The 16,908-nt window shown below is 44.2% G+C and overlaps 1 protein-coding gene across 5 annotated transcripts in view; it reads left to right on the forward strand.

Moving 5' to 3' along the window:
- Positions 1–16,908, forward strand: part of ANXA4 (annexin A4) — a 160,855-nt gene that overhangs the window by 97,562 nt on the left and 46,385 nt on the right. For 2 of the 5 annotated variants that reach the window (XM_045054335.1, XM_011281114.4), the window contains exon 1: positions 2,230–2,362. The exons of the other annotated variants lie outside the window; for them this stretch is intronic. The gene's annotated coding sequence lies outside the window, so the exon portion shown is untranslated. Of the gene's footprint in view, positions 1–2,229; positions 2,363–16,908 lie in introns of those variants that run through there. 5 annotated transcript variants of the gene reach the window in all.

Consider the following 16,908-nt stretch of genomic DNA (forward strand, 5'->3'; position numbering starts at 1 on the left):
AATCCCAAGCAGACTCCACACGGTCAGTGAAGAGCCTGACGTGGGGCTTGAACCCACAAATTGTGAGATCATAACCTGAGCCAAAATCAAGAGCCAGAGGCTTAACCGACTGAGCCACCCAAGAGCCCCTCTCAGTTGCTTCTCACGTTTACCTACTCTGGGCTTGAGAATTCTTTTTCTCAGGTCTGCTAAGTCAATTAACACATGTCTATCTGCTTTCCAGCTTCCAAAGTTTTGTTCTTTTTCCTCTCTTGTTACCTTGTTCTTGTGAGATTTTTGTTTTTAATCTGCAGTTGCTTTAGTTGGATTTCAAGCGGGAACTGAGGCCAATGCATGTGCTCATTCTGCTATCTTTAAAGTTTCCTTCCAGTCTTTAATTTCAACAATTACATTAATTTTTAAAATACACTATCTTTGGGGCGCCTGGGTAGCTCAGTCGGCAAAGCTACTGACTTCAGTTCCCATCATGATCTTGCGGTTCATGAGTTCGAGCCCTGTGCTGACAGCTCACAGCCTGGAGCCTGCTTCAGATTCTGTGCCTCTAGCTCTCTGCCCCTCCCCCATTCATATTCTCTCTCTCTCTCTCTCTCTCTCTCTCTCTCTCTCTCTCTCTCTCTCTCAAATGCAGAACAATTTTAAAAATTAAAATAAAATAAAATACATTGTCTTAGATCAGGCTCCCTAGAAGCAGAACCTGAGATGAAGATTCTTGTGTAAGTGCCTTCCTCAGTAAGGGAGCACTCTCAGGAAAAACCTGTACTTGAGACAAGCAGGGTAATGCAAAGGAAGATGCAGAATACAGGTGTGGTTTCTGCAGAAATTTAGCCCAAGCCTAAGCCCACCGGAGCTCTTGAATATGAAGGGTATCACAAATGTATTCCTGGCCTTTTGTACCCCATAAAGTTAGCTTTGACTATGTCTCCTCAACCTGATGTGAGGGCGGTTATGGGAGAAAGGGGCAGCCGTGAGTAAAGGTGATTTTGGCAGAGTGCATCAGCTCCATTCCCAACCTTTTACTTTTTTTAGAGTAGCCTAATTGTTAATTTTTCAGGGATGCAATAGTCTTCTCTAGTCACTCAGGAAATGAATTATCCCATTTCATTCTTTTTCCTCCTGATTTTGTTTCCTCTAGGTTAGTTCGGAAACGGAAGCTCAGAAACTTTAAGTTATCAAGCAGAGAAAAGGATCAAAACCAGGGCTAGAATCTAAACCAGTCTGATCCTAAAGCTCATTTCTTAACCATGTTAAACCACGTCCTTTTGGTACATCTTAATGAAATAATTTAAATGTTACCTCTCCGGCTTTAAGGGTGTAATAGTCACTTGGATTTGGTCCACTGGATAGCAAACACACTCACCAAAGCTACCTACCCTCTGTCAAATAGAATCCGTATTTGCCGGTAGACTCAAAAGATTTATTCTGCAAACTTTCACTGAATACCTACTATGCGCTAGAAGCCACACTAGGCGTGTGTGCAAAGACGACCTAGACTCAGTTGGTGCCTTCAAAAAGCCAGTGTTAACTCGAGGAGGCAGATACGAGCGCAGGTGAAACTTTTTACAAGGCGTGAGCGCGGCTCCCCGGCCGAACCTAGAGGCTACCGACCAGCACCAAACCTGGGAATTTACCGGGGAGAAGAGATGGGTCTGGGGGTGCTCCGAACTCCTGTTCCCAAAGGTTTCCCCAAGGAAAGGGAACTCCGTTTTCCTCAGGGGAGATGTGGAAGTACTGGGAACTTTTTGGGGTATTCGTTTGAATGTGCAAGAGGGAAACAAAATGTGCCGCCGGGATTTCACTTCCCACTTTTCCGGCCGCAGGCTGGGCGAGAGAAAGTGCAGTTTTCCGGAGAGGGAGCTGTGATTGGCGGCGAGACTCCCGCCTCTGCGAGCGCGGGGAGGGTGCCGGAGTAGCCCGGGGGCTCAAACCTCCGAGAGTGTAGGGGCGCCCGGACGCCGCAGACCCGGAGAGTCCAACTGCTCCGAGTCTGCGGGGGCAGACGCGGAGCTGGGCGGTGCCCGGCAGAAGGTGCGATCCGGACGGGCGCCGAGGCCGGGGAGCCTGGACAGCGAGACCTGTCGCCGGCGGGGTGCGGGCACGTGCCCGGTGCACCCTCAGGCCTGGGGGCCAGATTGGCCCCTCGCTGGGCCGCGGGGAGCGGCGGCGCTGGCCCCTGGCCCCAGGTGCGCTACGCCCCCCGGAGGATTTTCCGGTCCCGTGTGCAGAGGGACAACCAGGAACTCGGGCTCAGTCTCCACCCCGAAGTGGGGCGGGTCCGCCCGGAATAAGACCGCTGTCCGGCCCCGGCAAGGGTGTGTTCTGCGCGGCCTCAGAAGACGAGCGCTGCCCATTCTCGGCACTAGAGGTAAGGGGGCGCCAGGACGGGGGATCCTGGGCTCGGGGAAGGGGGCGCAGCAGCCTCGGGGAGCCTCGCGGGGACAGCCCTGCGCCGCGCCCAGGAGGGGGTGCCCGTCGTCGGCCTGCGGGCGGGGCTCGGCGGCTATGGGGTGGAGCTGGCGCCGCCGGGCCGGGGCTCGCTGGTGGTGAGCCAAGCGGAGGCAAACGCGGCCCACATCCACCGGTACCTTCCAGAAGGAGTAGTTTATACGGCTCAGAAAGTAGACCAGAGACCACAACAGTTATTCATTGTGCCAAGCACTGTGCTGGCTTTGGGAATTAACTAGAAAGGATTGAGTTAATACTCCCTGCAGCCGACTCCCTCTCATACCTAAGTTTTCTTTTGAATTCTTTCTTTCCTCTTTTTAAGAAACTACTCCCTTTCCCTAGTTTCTTACCCTTTTCTTGTCGTGTATCTAATGCCCCCAGCATAATGTCTGGCTGGCACATGGGAATCAGTTGTTATTATGGGATACATGACTTGAGCCTGAGAGTGGCACGGTCTCACTCTTTTGTCTTGGCTTTGACTAGCGGGAGATTTGGGGCCCAAGAGGCTATTGCTTTTCAACAGTCTGCCCCACTTGAAGTGTTTCCCAGGTTGATGCAAGTCTGTGAGGTGTAACGAGTAACCCACACCTTTTGTGACAAGTGGCCATCTGCTCTCTCCCGCTGAGGGTGGGAAGAATGGATAGGGTCCCCCCCCTCCAAATTATCCATCCCACCTCCTCCTTACATTGCAAGTAACACGACTGATAGCCAAACCCTCCCTCTTTAGTTGCCAGGGAATTGTCAGATGACAGAGAGGCGAAAGAGCAAGCAGGAGAGGAAGAGAACAGGAACGAGAAAATGGGTACTCACAGCCACCCAAAATCTGCTTCCTTCCTTCCTTGCCAGAGCCCAGCCCTATCTGGCCAAGGCCAGATCCCTTACATTCAGCGCAGGCCAGATTTCTCTTGTTTTGGGGAAACACACGCACGCACACACACTCAAGCACATGACTATTAGATCTAGGGTGTCTATGACTTTCCCTCCCAAATATTTTTACATTTGGCTAGGGATCATTTTTCTCTGAAAGCAAGTTAGAGAGTAACATGCACAGTCAAGTCAAACCACACCAGCCCTCAGCATCTTGAAGAGTGAGCCTTCTGGTCATCCATAGACTCATATCCTTTGGCCCATTTCTTTGCTGATGTCTGGCCACTCATTTGTTTTCCCCATCTTGATCCTCTGCTTGTAGACTAAGCCTGCTCCTCTTAGGGGGAGGAGGGGGGATGGAGGTGAGTGTCAGGCACTGCCAGGGAATACTAGAAGCTTCAGAATAAATAAGGGGGGGGGGTTCCTTGGGTGTCAACTTTACCCAGACATTTGAGGTTAAAATACTTTTTAATGCTAAAACAATCATATATTTTGGAGTAGAATTCAGAATTTGTATACTTTTTAAATATAAAACAGGAAACTTTAAAAAAATTCTTCTGCTTGGGCTTTGGGCTGTGCTTTGGCCCAAAGCTAGCCCTTGAGGGTTTCTTTTCTTTTTTCTTTTTTTTTTCTTGAGGGTTTATTTTCACTGCAGTTAGGGCTACAATGGAGGCAATTTGATAGGCACTGTGATGTCTTCCCTGGAGGGACTTTGAATAACAGTCATGCTTGGTTAATAATTTAATCTTCATTTCCACCTGAGATAGGGTTAGTAACCTTGTGTTACAGATGAGGGGGGGCGTGGAGACACGTATTAATAATGCCCCTACATTCTTGAGGGGCTTGGCCTGCGGATGAGAGAATAAACTCACTCATGGTGGCGTTGGGCAGAGCTGGGTTGGATGGTAGGTTCTGTTGAATTTAAGTTGTGGCCTTTGAAACCCCTAGGCTGGGTGGACTTGGAGACGGAGAGCTTTCTCAGCAGAGGTGTCTAGGCAGGGGCCTGGTAGCCCCTTTTGGATGGGGCTGTGAAGGGCAGTAGGTTAAACTAATATGACCTCTAAAGCCATATTTTTCACTTCAGGGTACCTCAGAATCCCTCGGGAAGCTTGCATAGCATACAGATTCTTGCCCCACTCCCCACAATTCTGATCCAGTGTAAGAGGGTTGGGTCCAGGAAAATGCATATTTAACAGGTTCCTTGGATGATTGTGATTCAGGTGTTTCTTGGACCTTGTTTTGAGAAACTAAGCTTTGGAAACACTTAAATGAATGTGCATGCCTGATAAATTGAGTAAAGCATTAACAGAAACACAGGACTTCGGGGAACTTAGCCTGTCATTGTGCTGTAAACTCTAATAATGTGGTAAAAGCTGGAATTGTCCCCATTCTCAAGGACAGCTCTTTATTATACCTATTACATCAAATTCACCCCATAGTCTTCCAGTGCTTGACACCCCGAGACCAAATAAAGGGTCTAAACTAAAGGGGTTTTGTCTGCTTGTTTTTAAGCTTAATTGAAACTGAGATGGATTACTATATTGAGATTATTTTCCTAATAATTTAGGATTTCTAAGGCCCGTTGCTTGTTTAAAAAAATTTTTGTTTAATGTTTATTTATTTTTGAGACAGAGCACAAGTGGGGGAGGGGCAGAGAGAGAGGGAGACACAGAATCCCAAGTAGGCTCCAGGCTCTGAGCTGTCAGCACAGAGCCAGACGCGGGGCTCGAACTCACGAACTGTGAGATCTTGGCCTGAGCCGAAGTCGGACGCTCAACTGACTGAGCCACCCAGGCGCCTCCACCTTGCTTATTTTGAAATTAGGAGTGACATGTTAGTGTTCAGTGTTTGAATTGGACTAAGAGCTTTTGCTATGGGAACCTGAAGCACCACTTTGGAAGAATTCTTTTTAAATGTTCAAGATACTTGAGGTCAGTAAATTGCCATACTGCTTCTTGGTCTGTTTTGCTAGGCATAAGAACCCAAGTGAATGTTTGCACTAGAATGAACCATAACAGCAAGAGGGGAGAATTGCAGCTATAGGCCAGACTGTAAATTGCTTTGGAAACGCCTTCATCCACCCTACTTTCCCCTTCCCCTTTAAGACGTAGATATAACACAGCATAAGCAGGCTGACTTAGAGCAGGAGGCCCGGAGAGTGCCCTTTGTCAGGTCAATAGAAAGACCTCCCTACCCAGTCACTGTGGATTCATTCCTGGGTTGATGCACTCACCTCACTCCTCCTAAGAGGTAACATTAAATTATTACCGGAAGCTAACATAGAAGGACTGGTTTGTGAGTGGGAACAAGTTCTCCTAATTTATGTGTAATTGAGTCATCTCCCCTGGAGGAAGTCCTTACTAGATACAAGCCTGTTGGTATAATCAGTCCTCAGCATCTTCCCTCTCCTCTCCAGGGGGCTCAGAAAGTTTCTGGGTCCTGCCTAGCTTTAACTTCTGCTATTGATGCTTTTTGGTGCTATACAAGAATCTCTTGACTCAGTAATTCTTATCCTTGTTTGTTAGGACCACTTTGAGAATCTGATTAAAGCCATGAAGTTCTCTTGAGAAAAAGAAACACATATTTGACATTGTTCATACAATTTCAAGGGGTTTATAGACATCTGTCTAAACTCAATCATGGATACCTAGCAGTTATGTAGGTATACTGTTCAGAATTGCCCTAAAAGTTGTCAGTTTGTCAAAATTTAAAAAATGGTTTTGCCTTTGTTCTGGCTATTTGAATTCTGAATTTATCATAAAGGTATACTTGGATATGTATGTAGAGGCATGTGTATAAGGATATATATACTGCAGCCTTGTTTGTAGCAGCAAAAGAGTGGAAATGAGCTAAATATCTATCACCAAGGGGCTGGTTAAATTATGGAACATCCATTCAGTGCAATACCATGCAGCTATTAAAAAGTGATGCAGGTTGAGGGGCTCCTGGGTGGCTCAGTTGGTTAAGCATCCATCTCTTGATTTTGGCTCAGGTCATGATCTTGCAGTTTGTGAGCTCGAGCCCTACATTGGCCTCTGCCCTAGCAGTGTGGAGCCTGCTTGGGGTTCTCTCTCTCTCTCTCTCTCTCTCTCTCTCTCTCTCTCTCTCTCTCCCCCTCTCTCCCCCTCTCTCCCCTTCTCTCCCCCTCTCTCCCACTCTCCCTCTCTCCCTCTCTCCCTCTCTCCCTCTCTCTCTCTCTCTCCCTCCCTCCCCCACTCTCTCTGCCCCTCCCCCCCCTCTCTTTTTCTTTCTCTCTCTCTCTCTCTCTCTCTCTGCCCCTCTCCCTGCTTGTGCTCTTTCTCTCTCTCAAAAAAAAAAAAAAAGTGATGCAGGTTGATAGGAACAGATACAGATTGATATTGAAGATACATTTTTTAAAAAGCAAAATACAGGTGTGCATTGTATGCTGTTTCTTTTGTAAGAATGATGGAAGCTATTTGTAGTCTATATGCTTGTTAATGCATTAAATATTTCCAATAGTATGCACTATAACAGTGGTTGCTATAACTGGGTAGGGGGTAAAGTTCATCCAGATTTACCACTTTATACCTTTATATATTATTTGAATTTTTATCATATTTTTTTAAAATAGAGAGTTACAGCTATCATCTACCCATTTAACATTGTTTGTGAAGAGGGAGAATGAAGTAGAAATGAAAAGTAGCTGGGCCGGTGACTTAGTTAGCTGAGCATCTGACTCTTGGTTTTGGCTCAGGTTATGATCCCAGGGTCGTGGGATCAAGCCCTGCATTAAGCTCTGTGCTGAGCATGAAACTTGCTTAAGGTTATCTCTCTCCTCTGCCCCTCTCTCCTCTCCCTCTGACCCTCTCCCCAGCTCCTGTGCTCTCTCTCTAAAAAAAAAAAGTATAGTATCAAATTTTTCCAACCTCAAAATTAATACATGATCATATACTTTCTTATTTGTATACAAAGAGCTAACATGCAATTATGCTTCATTTTCCAATGAGATGTAATAGCAATTGCTCATTCTTGTCATACATTTCAGTTTGATTAATTATTTATTTGACTTCACTCCAGCTAGTTCCAAAAGGAATGTAAGGTGCCTTGAACTGCATGGTGGAGAAAGCTCTGATTTAAATGGTCTGATCAGTTCCATGTGTGTTTAGCTGCAGAAGCAGAGAGAGGAGGTAGATGGAATATGTCCCAGCTTGTAGACTAGATAGACCAGCTTGCAGGGCCCTAGGTCGAAGTCCTAGCAGTGATATCAGACCTTGGCACTGAGGGGCCCGGCCTTGCCTCCAGAGCCTGGACCTCGTCTTCAGCCAGATGTGTCTTAGTCAATGAGGGCTCTGCCTCTGCATGTCAGAGCCTCCGTGTCACAGATATTAATAGGTAATATTCACCAGTGTTTCCTATGAGCCTGACCCTGTGCCAAACAACTGGCATGTTATTTATTAAATTTTCATCCGTATTATGGGGGTGCTACCATTATTGCCCCATTCTATAAGTGAGGAAACTGAGGCACAAAGGGGTTGAGCAATTTGCTGGAGGCCACATACTAGCAAGCGGTAGAATCAAGATTTGAATATAGCAGTCTGATTCAATATTTTGTGCTCTATCACTCTTTTATACCATATAATGGATTAAGAATGGGGAATCAGCCTGAATAGGCAGGGCTGGGACATTAAGATGACTGTGGGGCTGGAACCTTTCAGAGGGGAAGAGGTAGAGCCTGTGTCCATACCACTTGTCCATGATGAACTCGATCCTAACCTTGTAAGTATCCAGGGGGTCCCATGTGATAGATGAGTGAGGAGTGTGACAGGCGCGGACCAAGACAGTGTCCTGCTCTTGGTTCCATAGGCCCATCCATGTGGTAGCAACACTTGGGGCAGCATTTAAAGGTAGGAGAGATAGGTCAGCACTTTGGGGAAGGGTCGTTAGGTGCTAGGCAGGCTGTTGGCAGCCCCTGCCACATGGATAAAGTTTCACTTATTTATTATATAATGTGACAGGCACTAGAGATTCAAAAATACAGCACACAGACTCCATCCTTAGGGAGATAAACAAGCAAATCAATAATTCAAAACTCCTAGGACTGCGTGATAAATGATTTGATACACTATGCACAGACTGCCGTGGAACAATAGAGGAGGTGTACCTAACTCCATCCATCGTGGGTGGTCAGAGAAGGCTTCCTGGAGGTGGGTAGGAGAAGAAAAGTTTATGTACAGGCTTGAGGATGACAAAGCAAGACCATTATTCACTGGAGGTGTGGCATATTGATCGGAGCTGGTCCCAGATGGAAGAGTGAGAGGGCGCTCAGAAATTCAGGTCATTCTGTAGGCCTGCGGGAGCTGGGACCAATCAGTGTTGGGGGACAGGTCCTAGAAGGTCCAAGGATTCCATAGTTAGAACTTCTGTCCTGGATTGTAGATCCCTATTTTCTTTCACATCTGTTCTATTGCTTAGTACAGTTATCTTTTTATTTTTTATGTTTTAAATGTTTATTTTTGAGAGAGTATGCCAGCAGGGGAGGGGGAGGGGCACCGTGACAGGGAGAGGGAGAGGCAGAGAGAGGATGGGGACAAAGGATCTGAAGCAGGCTCTGTGCCGATAGCAGATTTAATCTGGGTGAAGGGCCTCTCCAGTATGCATGCTCCTGTCTCTCTGTGATTCTCCTATCACAGGAACGGTCACACCTTACTGTGTCTTATTCTAGGCCTGTGCCGACCCCTCAGCTCTGAGCTCCTCTGAGGGCAAGGACTGTACAACCTCCATCTCCTGGCCTAGCATATAGTGTGTATTACTGTGTGTGCTGAGTGAGTGTATGATTTCCCATGGCCTGGAAAATTTAGTCCAGCCTCCAAGCTCACAAAACGAACCATTTGTGAAAATTCTCTCTCCGGCCTTTGTCTCCCACCACTCTCTCCATGGTCTAAAGCTCCAGCCCCACCCTGAATGAAATATTTTCCAAAGCATAGCTGAAGCTTCATTTTTACTATTCTCTCTCTGCCTGCAAAACTCTTTTGTCATTGGAATCCTATCTGTCCTTGGAAGCGTAAGTCACATGAGAGCATTTGACTGGGGAGGGGGCAGGGTTGGGGTGGGGAGCTTTGTCTTCTCCCACCATGCAACTCTGATAAGTTACCACATGCCGCTCTGTCTTTGAATTGACTATGTATCGGTTATTTCTCATACATGCTCCTTGACAGCAAGATACTGTCTCCTCTGTCTTTGTTTCTGTCACAATGCCTGGACCTGATGGGGCAAAATCAGTATTTATGTAAGGACTATGAGTGCCTGCATGCATGGTGAGCGGCAGTTTTGGAACTGGGGTCTCACACAAGGGACCACCTCTGTGAGAAGCAGGGCCTGGAACAGGATTTGAGGGGAGTAACCAGAGGTGCTTATTGTAACTAGATTCAATAAGGGCTTTGGGCCCCACCCAAGATTTACTGACTCAAGCTCTAGAATACAGCAGCTCCCAAATCTGTATTTCTAAACACTCCCCAGGTGATTTTTGTGCTCACTAAAATTAAAGAATTGTTTTCCTAGAGATCATGTTTGGTGCTTTACAGTGTGTATTATAATTAGGATCCTTTTGAAGCCATAGCTACAGATGCGGTGTCCCGACATCATCCAAGGCCAGAAGAAAGGAAGAAGGTGGCAGGCTAACTTTGTCTTTTTAGCCTGGGGGGGAAATCTTTCTCCAAGCCTCTTGGTAGGTTTGTTCTCATTTCTCATCGGTCAGAGTGGGTCACGCGGCCACTTGAAAACTGTTTGTTGCCGTTGGAATGGGGTTGCCTTAGACCAATCATTCTTTCTTTCCTGGTTTTCCAAGCCCAACCACTAAACCCATGCAAAGTTCTCTAATGAGGAAAGAAGGTATGATGGGGATTGACATTATTACTAATCCTCTCAGAAATCCTGCACAACAGTCACTACTATGTCAAAATTTTATGCCAGAATAGAGTAGCCGTCTTAGGTGAGGTTAAATCTGGAGGGCAGAGCAGAGACTGGAATTTGGCCCTTGTTCTGGATTCCCAGCCTGCTATGTCCAGCACAGAATGAGCTCCATTACAGCCCCTGACAGCATGTGGGAAGAGAATTGAATTCAGAGTTTCACAGATATCATAAAATAACAGATCGGGTCTGCCAGGAGTAATACACGTTTGCAGTGAATGTTTTTGAGAACTCTACTATTTAAATAATCTTGGTCGAATACATTTCCTGAGTCATATTTATGCAGATATTTGAAAAAAATGTGAATGTTGGGTGCCTGGGTGGCTCAATCAGTTAAGTGTCCGACTTGGGCTCAGGTAATGATCTCATGGTTTGTGAGTTCTAGTCCCTGCATGGGGCTCTCTGCTGTTGGCACAGAGCTTGCCTCAGAGCCTCTGTCTCCCTCTCTGGCCCTCCCCCTGCTCATACGTGCTCTCTCTTTTTCTATCTCCCAGAAATAAGTAAGCATTAAAAAAATGTTACTTTATGACTTTTCCCTCATTGCTATAATTTTTCCTGTTTTTACCCCCATTCCCTTATGCTTGATGTATGATCACGAATGGGAATCTATACTTAGGAATGACCATGAAGCATTTTGAGGACCTTTCTGAGCATCAGTCGTTGGAATCTAGAATCATTACTGTAGGGCAATAGTTCTCAAGTTTGAGAATGCATCAGAATCACCTGGCGGGCTTCTTCAAAACCATATTGCTGGGCCCTGCCCTCAGAGTTGTAGATTCTGTAGGTGTGGTATTGAGTCCAAGAATGTGCACTTTTAACAAGTTCCCAGCTTATGGTAACATTGGTCTGGAAACCACACTTTCATAAACGCTGAGTTATATGAACTTCTTTTAGATTGAAATACTGGTGTGGTATTTATTGAAAAGATAACATAATGAGATTTTAATTGTGCACATGGAACATTCTATTCTTTCCAGGTTCTCTTTAGCTCCCTATTATAGCTGCCCTGGGGTCTCCCCACTGAGGCTGTGATTTGGACAGACTGGATTCCCCAGATTTTCTGTGGTTTGGTGAATCTGTGGGAGGCTTATTCCTTGGAAGTGAGAGGGTGGAGTGACACCCACATGCCCTCCCTCCAGGCCAGACATGGTTGTGAAATACTCGAGACACAGCAGTGGAATATGATATGGTTCCACATATGAGATACCTAGTAGCCAAATCCAGAGACAAGAAGTAGAATGATGGTTAACAGAGGCTGAGGTAAAGGAGACATGGGGAGTTATTATTGAATAGGTACAGAATTTTTGTTTGGGATGATGGAAAAGTTCTGGAAATGGATAGTGGTGATGATTGCATGCCATTGTGAATGTAATTAATACCACTGAATTATACACTTAAAATTGGCTAAAATGATGAGTGTTGTTATGTATATTTTACCACAATTTAAAAAAATATCTTGCTTTCGTTACTATCTCCCAGTGGTCTGCTGGAAGGTCCTTGTATTAGCCTATTAGAAGTGATTGTTAAATTGTCAGGGGTTTGTGACCTGATGGTTAAATATAGTCACTATTTAAAATTCAATTATATGAATTTAGGAGTAAATAAATTACATTAGGGGCGCCTGGGTGGCTAAGTCCGTTAAGCATCTGACTTCGGCTCAGGTCATGATCTAGCCGTCTGTGAGTTTGAGCCCTATGTCAGGCTCTGTGCTGACAGCTTGGAGCCTGCTTCAGAATCTGTGTCCCGCCTCTCTCTCTGCCCCTCCCCTGCTCATGTTCTGTCTCGCTCCCAAAAATAAATAAATAAATGTTAAAAAAAATTTTTTTTAAGTATCTCTTTCCCCGGGCGCCTGGGTGGGTCAGTCAGTTAAGCATCCAACTTCAGCTCAGGTCATGGTCTCACGGTTCATGAGTTCGAGCCCCACAACAGGCTTCCTGCTGTCAGCACAGAGCCTGCTTTGGATCCTCTGTCCACCCCTCTCACCTCTCTCTCCAATATAAAAAAATAAACATTTTTAAAAAATGAATAAAAGTATCTCTTTCCCATTGCTAGAACAATCACTTTATTTTATTTCTACTAGTTTTTCTTCCACCCTTTTCATGTTCCAATTGAGGGCACTCCTGCCCAGGATGTTAAAGTAACTCATTTACTATATGACTCATTTTGTTTCCCACCCACTCAACTTAGCCACAACCTCTTCTTTTCTATGCACCCCAAAATACCCAAAGGCACGGCTGTTTGGAAAGGGCTAGAATTCAATTTAAGAAAGTTTCCCTGGAAGATCCCAAGTAGCTGGTGCGTTATTCCTACAAACATATTCCAATCCTGCCCCACCAGAAAGATATGGTAAGGGCAGCAGTTTGCAGATAAACTGAACAGGTGGGCCTCCAAAGAAAGAAAACCCTGATTTATGGCCATTTCTTTGGCATAAATGCCAACATAACTGATTTCAAGTTACCAATGTTACGTCACTGAATTTAGAACTGGAAATAGGTAGTAGTACACCATTATATTGTGTTTCCAGACAAAATAGACATAAGTAATCACAAGAACATATATGATAATAAAAGGTAGTAGAGTAATTAGAAAGTGATGTGATTTTAGGTATAACTTATCTATAAATATTTATATTTTAATTTTATTTATTTATTTATGTTTATTTTTGAGAGAGAGAAAGAGACAGAGCATGAGTCGGGGAGGGACAGAGAGAGAGGGGGAGACACAGAATCTGAAGCAGACTCCAGGTTCTGAGATGTCAACACAGAGCCCGATGCAGGGCTTGAACTCATGAACTGACTCAGACTCCAACCGACTAAGCCACCCAGGCACTCCAAGAGATACTTTTAAAGAAAGTTTTTATTATGGACGTTTTCCATCATATACCAGAGTGAGAGAATAGTAAAATGTATCTATTCATCACCAAGCTCAACAGTTACCAATCTTTCACCAAAAAAGAGACCTTCCAACTACTGAAGTAATAAGGGGGAGGAGTACAAAGGAAAAAAATGGCTAGATAGATTGAAAATTTTCTTCCAAGTTTTGGCTGTACTGAATTAAAAGGATAATGTTAAATTGGTAAAATACTTAATAATACATTTAGATATAAAATATTAAATTTTATAACATAATAATTTCTATAAATGTTAGTAAAGAACTAAGATGCTAAAAATGGGTGAAAAATGCCAACAGATAATACACAAAGAGGGATATGAGTTGAAAAAAGAGAGAAAGATTCAGTGTTCCTATAACTAATCTAAAAAGCAAGTTAGGGGCACCTGGGTGGCTCAGTTGGTTAAGGGTCTGACTCTTGATCTCAGCTCAGGTCTTGATCTCAGGATTGTGAGTTCAAGCCCTGTGTTGGGCTCCATGCTGGGCATGGAGCCTACTTAACAACAACAAAAAAGCAGGTTAAACCAATAATAAGGTTTAATATTACATCCAAATATTATGTTATAAACACATAAATAAAGCAAGCAAGCATATGGCTGGCTGGGCTTTGGATACCCTTGTAAATTTGGAGGACAAATGGAAATTTTCATAAATATCAGATATCATAAGAAATAGGTCAAAAGAAGATAATTATAAAGATTGTAGCCTTGTTTATGTGTGTGTGTGTGTGCGTGTACTATTTTAATATATAAATATATAAAATATGTTTCAGGGGCACCTGGGTGGTTCGGTCAGTTAAGTGTCCAGCTCTTGGTTTCAGCTCAGGTCATGATCGAGCCCTGAGTCAGGCTCTGCACTGAGCACAGAACCTGCTTAGGATTTTCTCTCTCTCCCTCTCTCTCTCTCTCTCTCTCTCTCTCTCTCTGTGCCCCTCCCTTGCTATCACATGCTCTAAATAAATAAATAAGTAAATAAATAAATAAACATATCTATATCTACACATATAGATATAGATAGATATAGATAGATATACACTTCCCAGCATGCATTTGTGCGAAGGTTCTTCTCATTGGTCACCTTTCCCTGCATCCATTTTGCCACGACTGTGTCCACCTAACACCTCTTTGCTCATTTCGAGGTGAATAGGGTCAGTAACAGACCCATCTCACAACTCCTCAAGTCGGATTGGTGGGCTGGGATGAGGTTTTCTGGATGGATCCCCTTGTCAGACAGAGCTGATAGGGAGTTATAACCCATCTCCCCACTATCATGCACACACATACAAATACATGCACATACACACACTCTCCATCTGTCTTAAATTAGTTTCTATTCCTCTTGGCTTCTGACATAATCTCATGTCAGTCCTAGGCTTTTCAGTTTTGCCAGGAGTTTCTTCCTGCGCCTCCCCATGCCTTCATCGGGTTTTTAATGAAAAATTGGGAGAGCCTACGTCAGAAATAGCAAGTTCCCTATGTGAATCAGAATCCACTGTGGAAGAATTTGAACAGTTCTGTTTTTGTATTCTTCTGCCAGAGTCAGCTTGAATTCTGGCAAGATTTGGAAATAGAACCCCGCCCTGGCCCACCGAGGGAGTGGCTGCTCCAGGGGCTGTCAGCTGCCCACAAAGCCAGAACTTGCATATTTTCAGGGCATGGGAGGTGACAGGAGAAAATGTGACATTTAAGAGAGCAGTGTTTATTCTCTGCTCACTTCCAGATCTCGTAGGCTGAGCCACTGTAAATCTGCAAAGGAAAACTCAAAGCTTTCTCTGTTCATCTGGGAAGAGAGTTTTTCTTCCCTCCTGGGCAAAAAGTGGTGGTGTTGATAAGGAAAGGATTGGGCTGCATTGTACTCTGTTTTCCTACCTACAAATAAATAAAACCAGCCAGACAACACGGAGGCTGGCTGCATGTCTGGTTTCTCACTGACTCCTTCTTTCCTGTGCTTCAGTTTCTCATTCAGATCCAGATGTCTGTTCCCTTCCTGCATCGCAAGGCTTTTGTAAAGAAAGATGGAGTGGATTTTAGTTCTCTGGGAAGGAGTGTAAGAGAAAGAGTAGATGCTAGATTCAGGGTTCTTTTTTCTGAAGAGGTCCTCCTCTTGCCTTATCTCTAAGACTCATGCTTGCTGACACAGGAAAAGATACCAAGACCTTGGAATCTGGGTCTTGGGACATGGCAGCCTGAACTATGATTCATAAGGAGAGGCCGGGGTGACCCAAGTGTAGATGGACACATGAAAACATGATGCTAGAACAGACCAGAACTGGAGATCGGTGCAGGAGCTTGTGACCAGTTGCGGTTTCTGCATCAGATTCTCACTTGCCTGGAATAGTTTATTTCTGGTATTTCTGAAGAAGGAACATGGAATAAAGTGACCATTCACTTTTCCTTGAAGTCCTCTGATTCCAAAATAACTTTGAAAATGGGTCAGTAAACATAATGTAACCTGTTGGCAAAACCTAACCACAAGGACCAGATTTTCTCTTTAAATAGTTGTTATACCTGAGGAGACATGATTTTGCCCATGATGCTGTTCAAAAGCTATATGGAATTTTAGGTTCCAGAGTGAGGTTTTGCCTTAAAAGTGGGTATTGCTAAATGAAGGGTAAGAGCAACGTGCTTGCCCTGAGAGGGTACTATCAGCATACAAAGCTGAGACCTTGGCCTCTTAAGCTGTATAGATGTATATTATTTTATTGAGGTATAATTTACATACAATAAAATGCACAGGTCTTAACTGGTTAGTTTAGTGAGTTTTTTTTTTAACTTTTTTTAATGTTTATTTTTGAGAAAGAGAGAGAGCACGAGCAGGGGAGGAGAAGAGAAAGAGGGAAACAGAATCTGAAGTGGGCTCCAGGCTCCGAGCCGTCAGCACAGAGCCCGATGTGGGGCTCAAACCCATGAACCGTGGGATCATGACCTGCACTGAAGTTGGATGCTTAACCAACCGAGCCGCCCAGGTGCCCCTAAGGAGGTGTTTTGTTTTTTTTTAAGAGTTCACATTTTAAAAAATTATTTTTAAAAATTTTGGTAAAATAGACATAGGATAAAATTTGCCATCTTGACCATTTTAAGTGTATATAGTTCAGTAGCATTAAGCATATTGACAGTTTTTACAACCATCACCACTGTCTAATCACAGAACTCTTCATTTTGTTAAACTGAAACTTTGTACCTGCTAGACTATAACTTCTTATTCCTTCCTTCTTTCACCACCTGACACTGCCATTCTACTTGCTGTCTTATGAATCTGACTTCTCTCAGCACCTAAAATGAGTGGAATTATATAGTATTTATGACTTTTATTACTGGCTTATTTCACTTAACACAATGTCCTTAAGGTTTATCAATGTTGTAGCACATGCCAAATTTCCTTACTCTTTAAGGCTGAATAATATTCCATTTTGTGTATATATGTACCAGATTTTGCTTATCCATCCACCCGTCAATTGAGACATGGGTTACATGTGGTTCCACCTTTTGGCTACTGTGAATAATGCTGTTGTGAACATGGGTATACAAATATTTCTTCAAGGTTCTGCTTTTCAGTTCTTTTGAATACCTATGTACCCAGAAGTATATATATCTAGAATATATACCCAGAAGTGGAATTCCTGGACCTTATGGTAATTATTCTATTTTTATTTTGGGAGGGGGGAACTGCTATACTGATTTTCACAGTGGCTGTACCATTTCACATTCTTTTTTTTTTTTTTTTTTTTTTTAAGTTTTTGAGAGTGTGAGCAGGGGAGGGGCAGAGAGAGAGGGGAACAGAGGA

This window comes from Felis catus, chromosome A3, assembly GCF_018350175.1.
Source record: "Felis catus isolate Fca126 chromosome A3, F.catus_Fca126_mat1.0, whole genome shotgun sequence".
NCBI lineage: Eukaryota > Metazoa > Chordata > Mammalia > Carnivora > Felidae > Felis > Felis catus.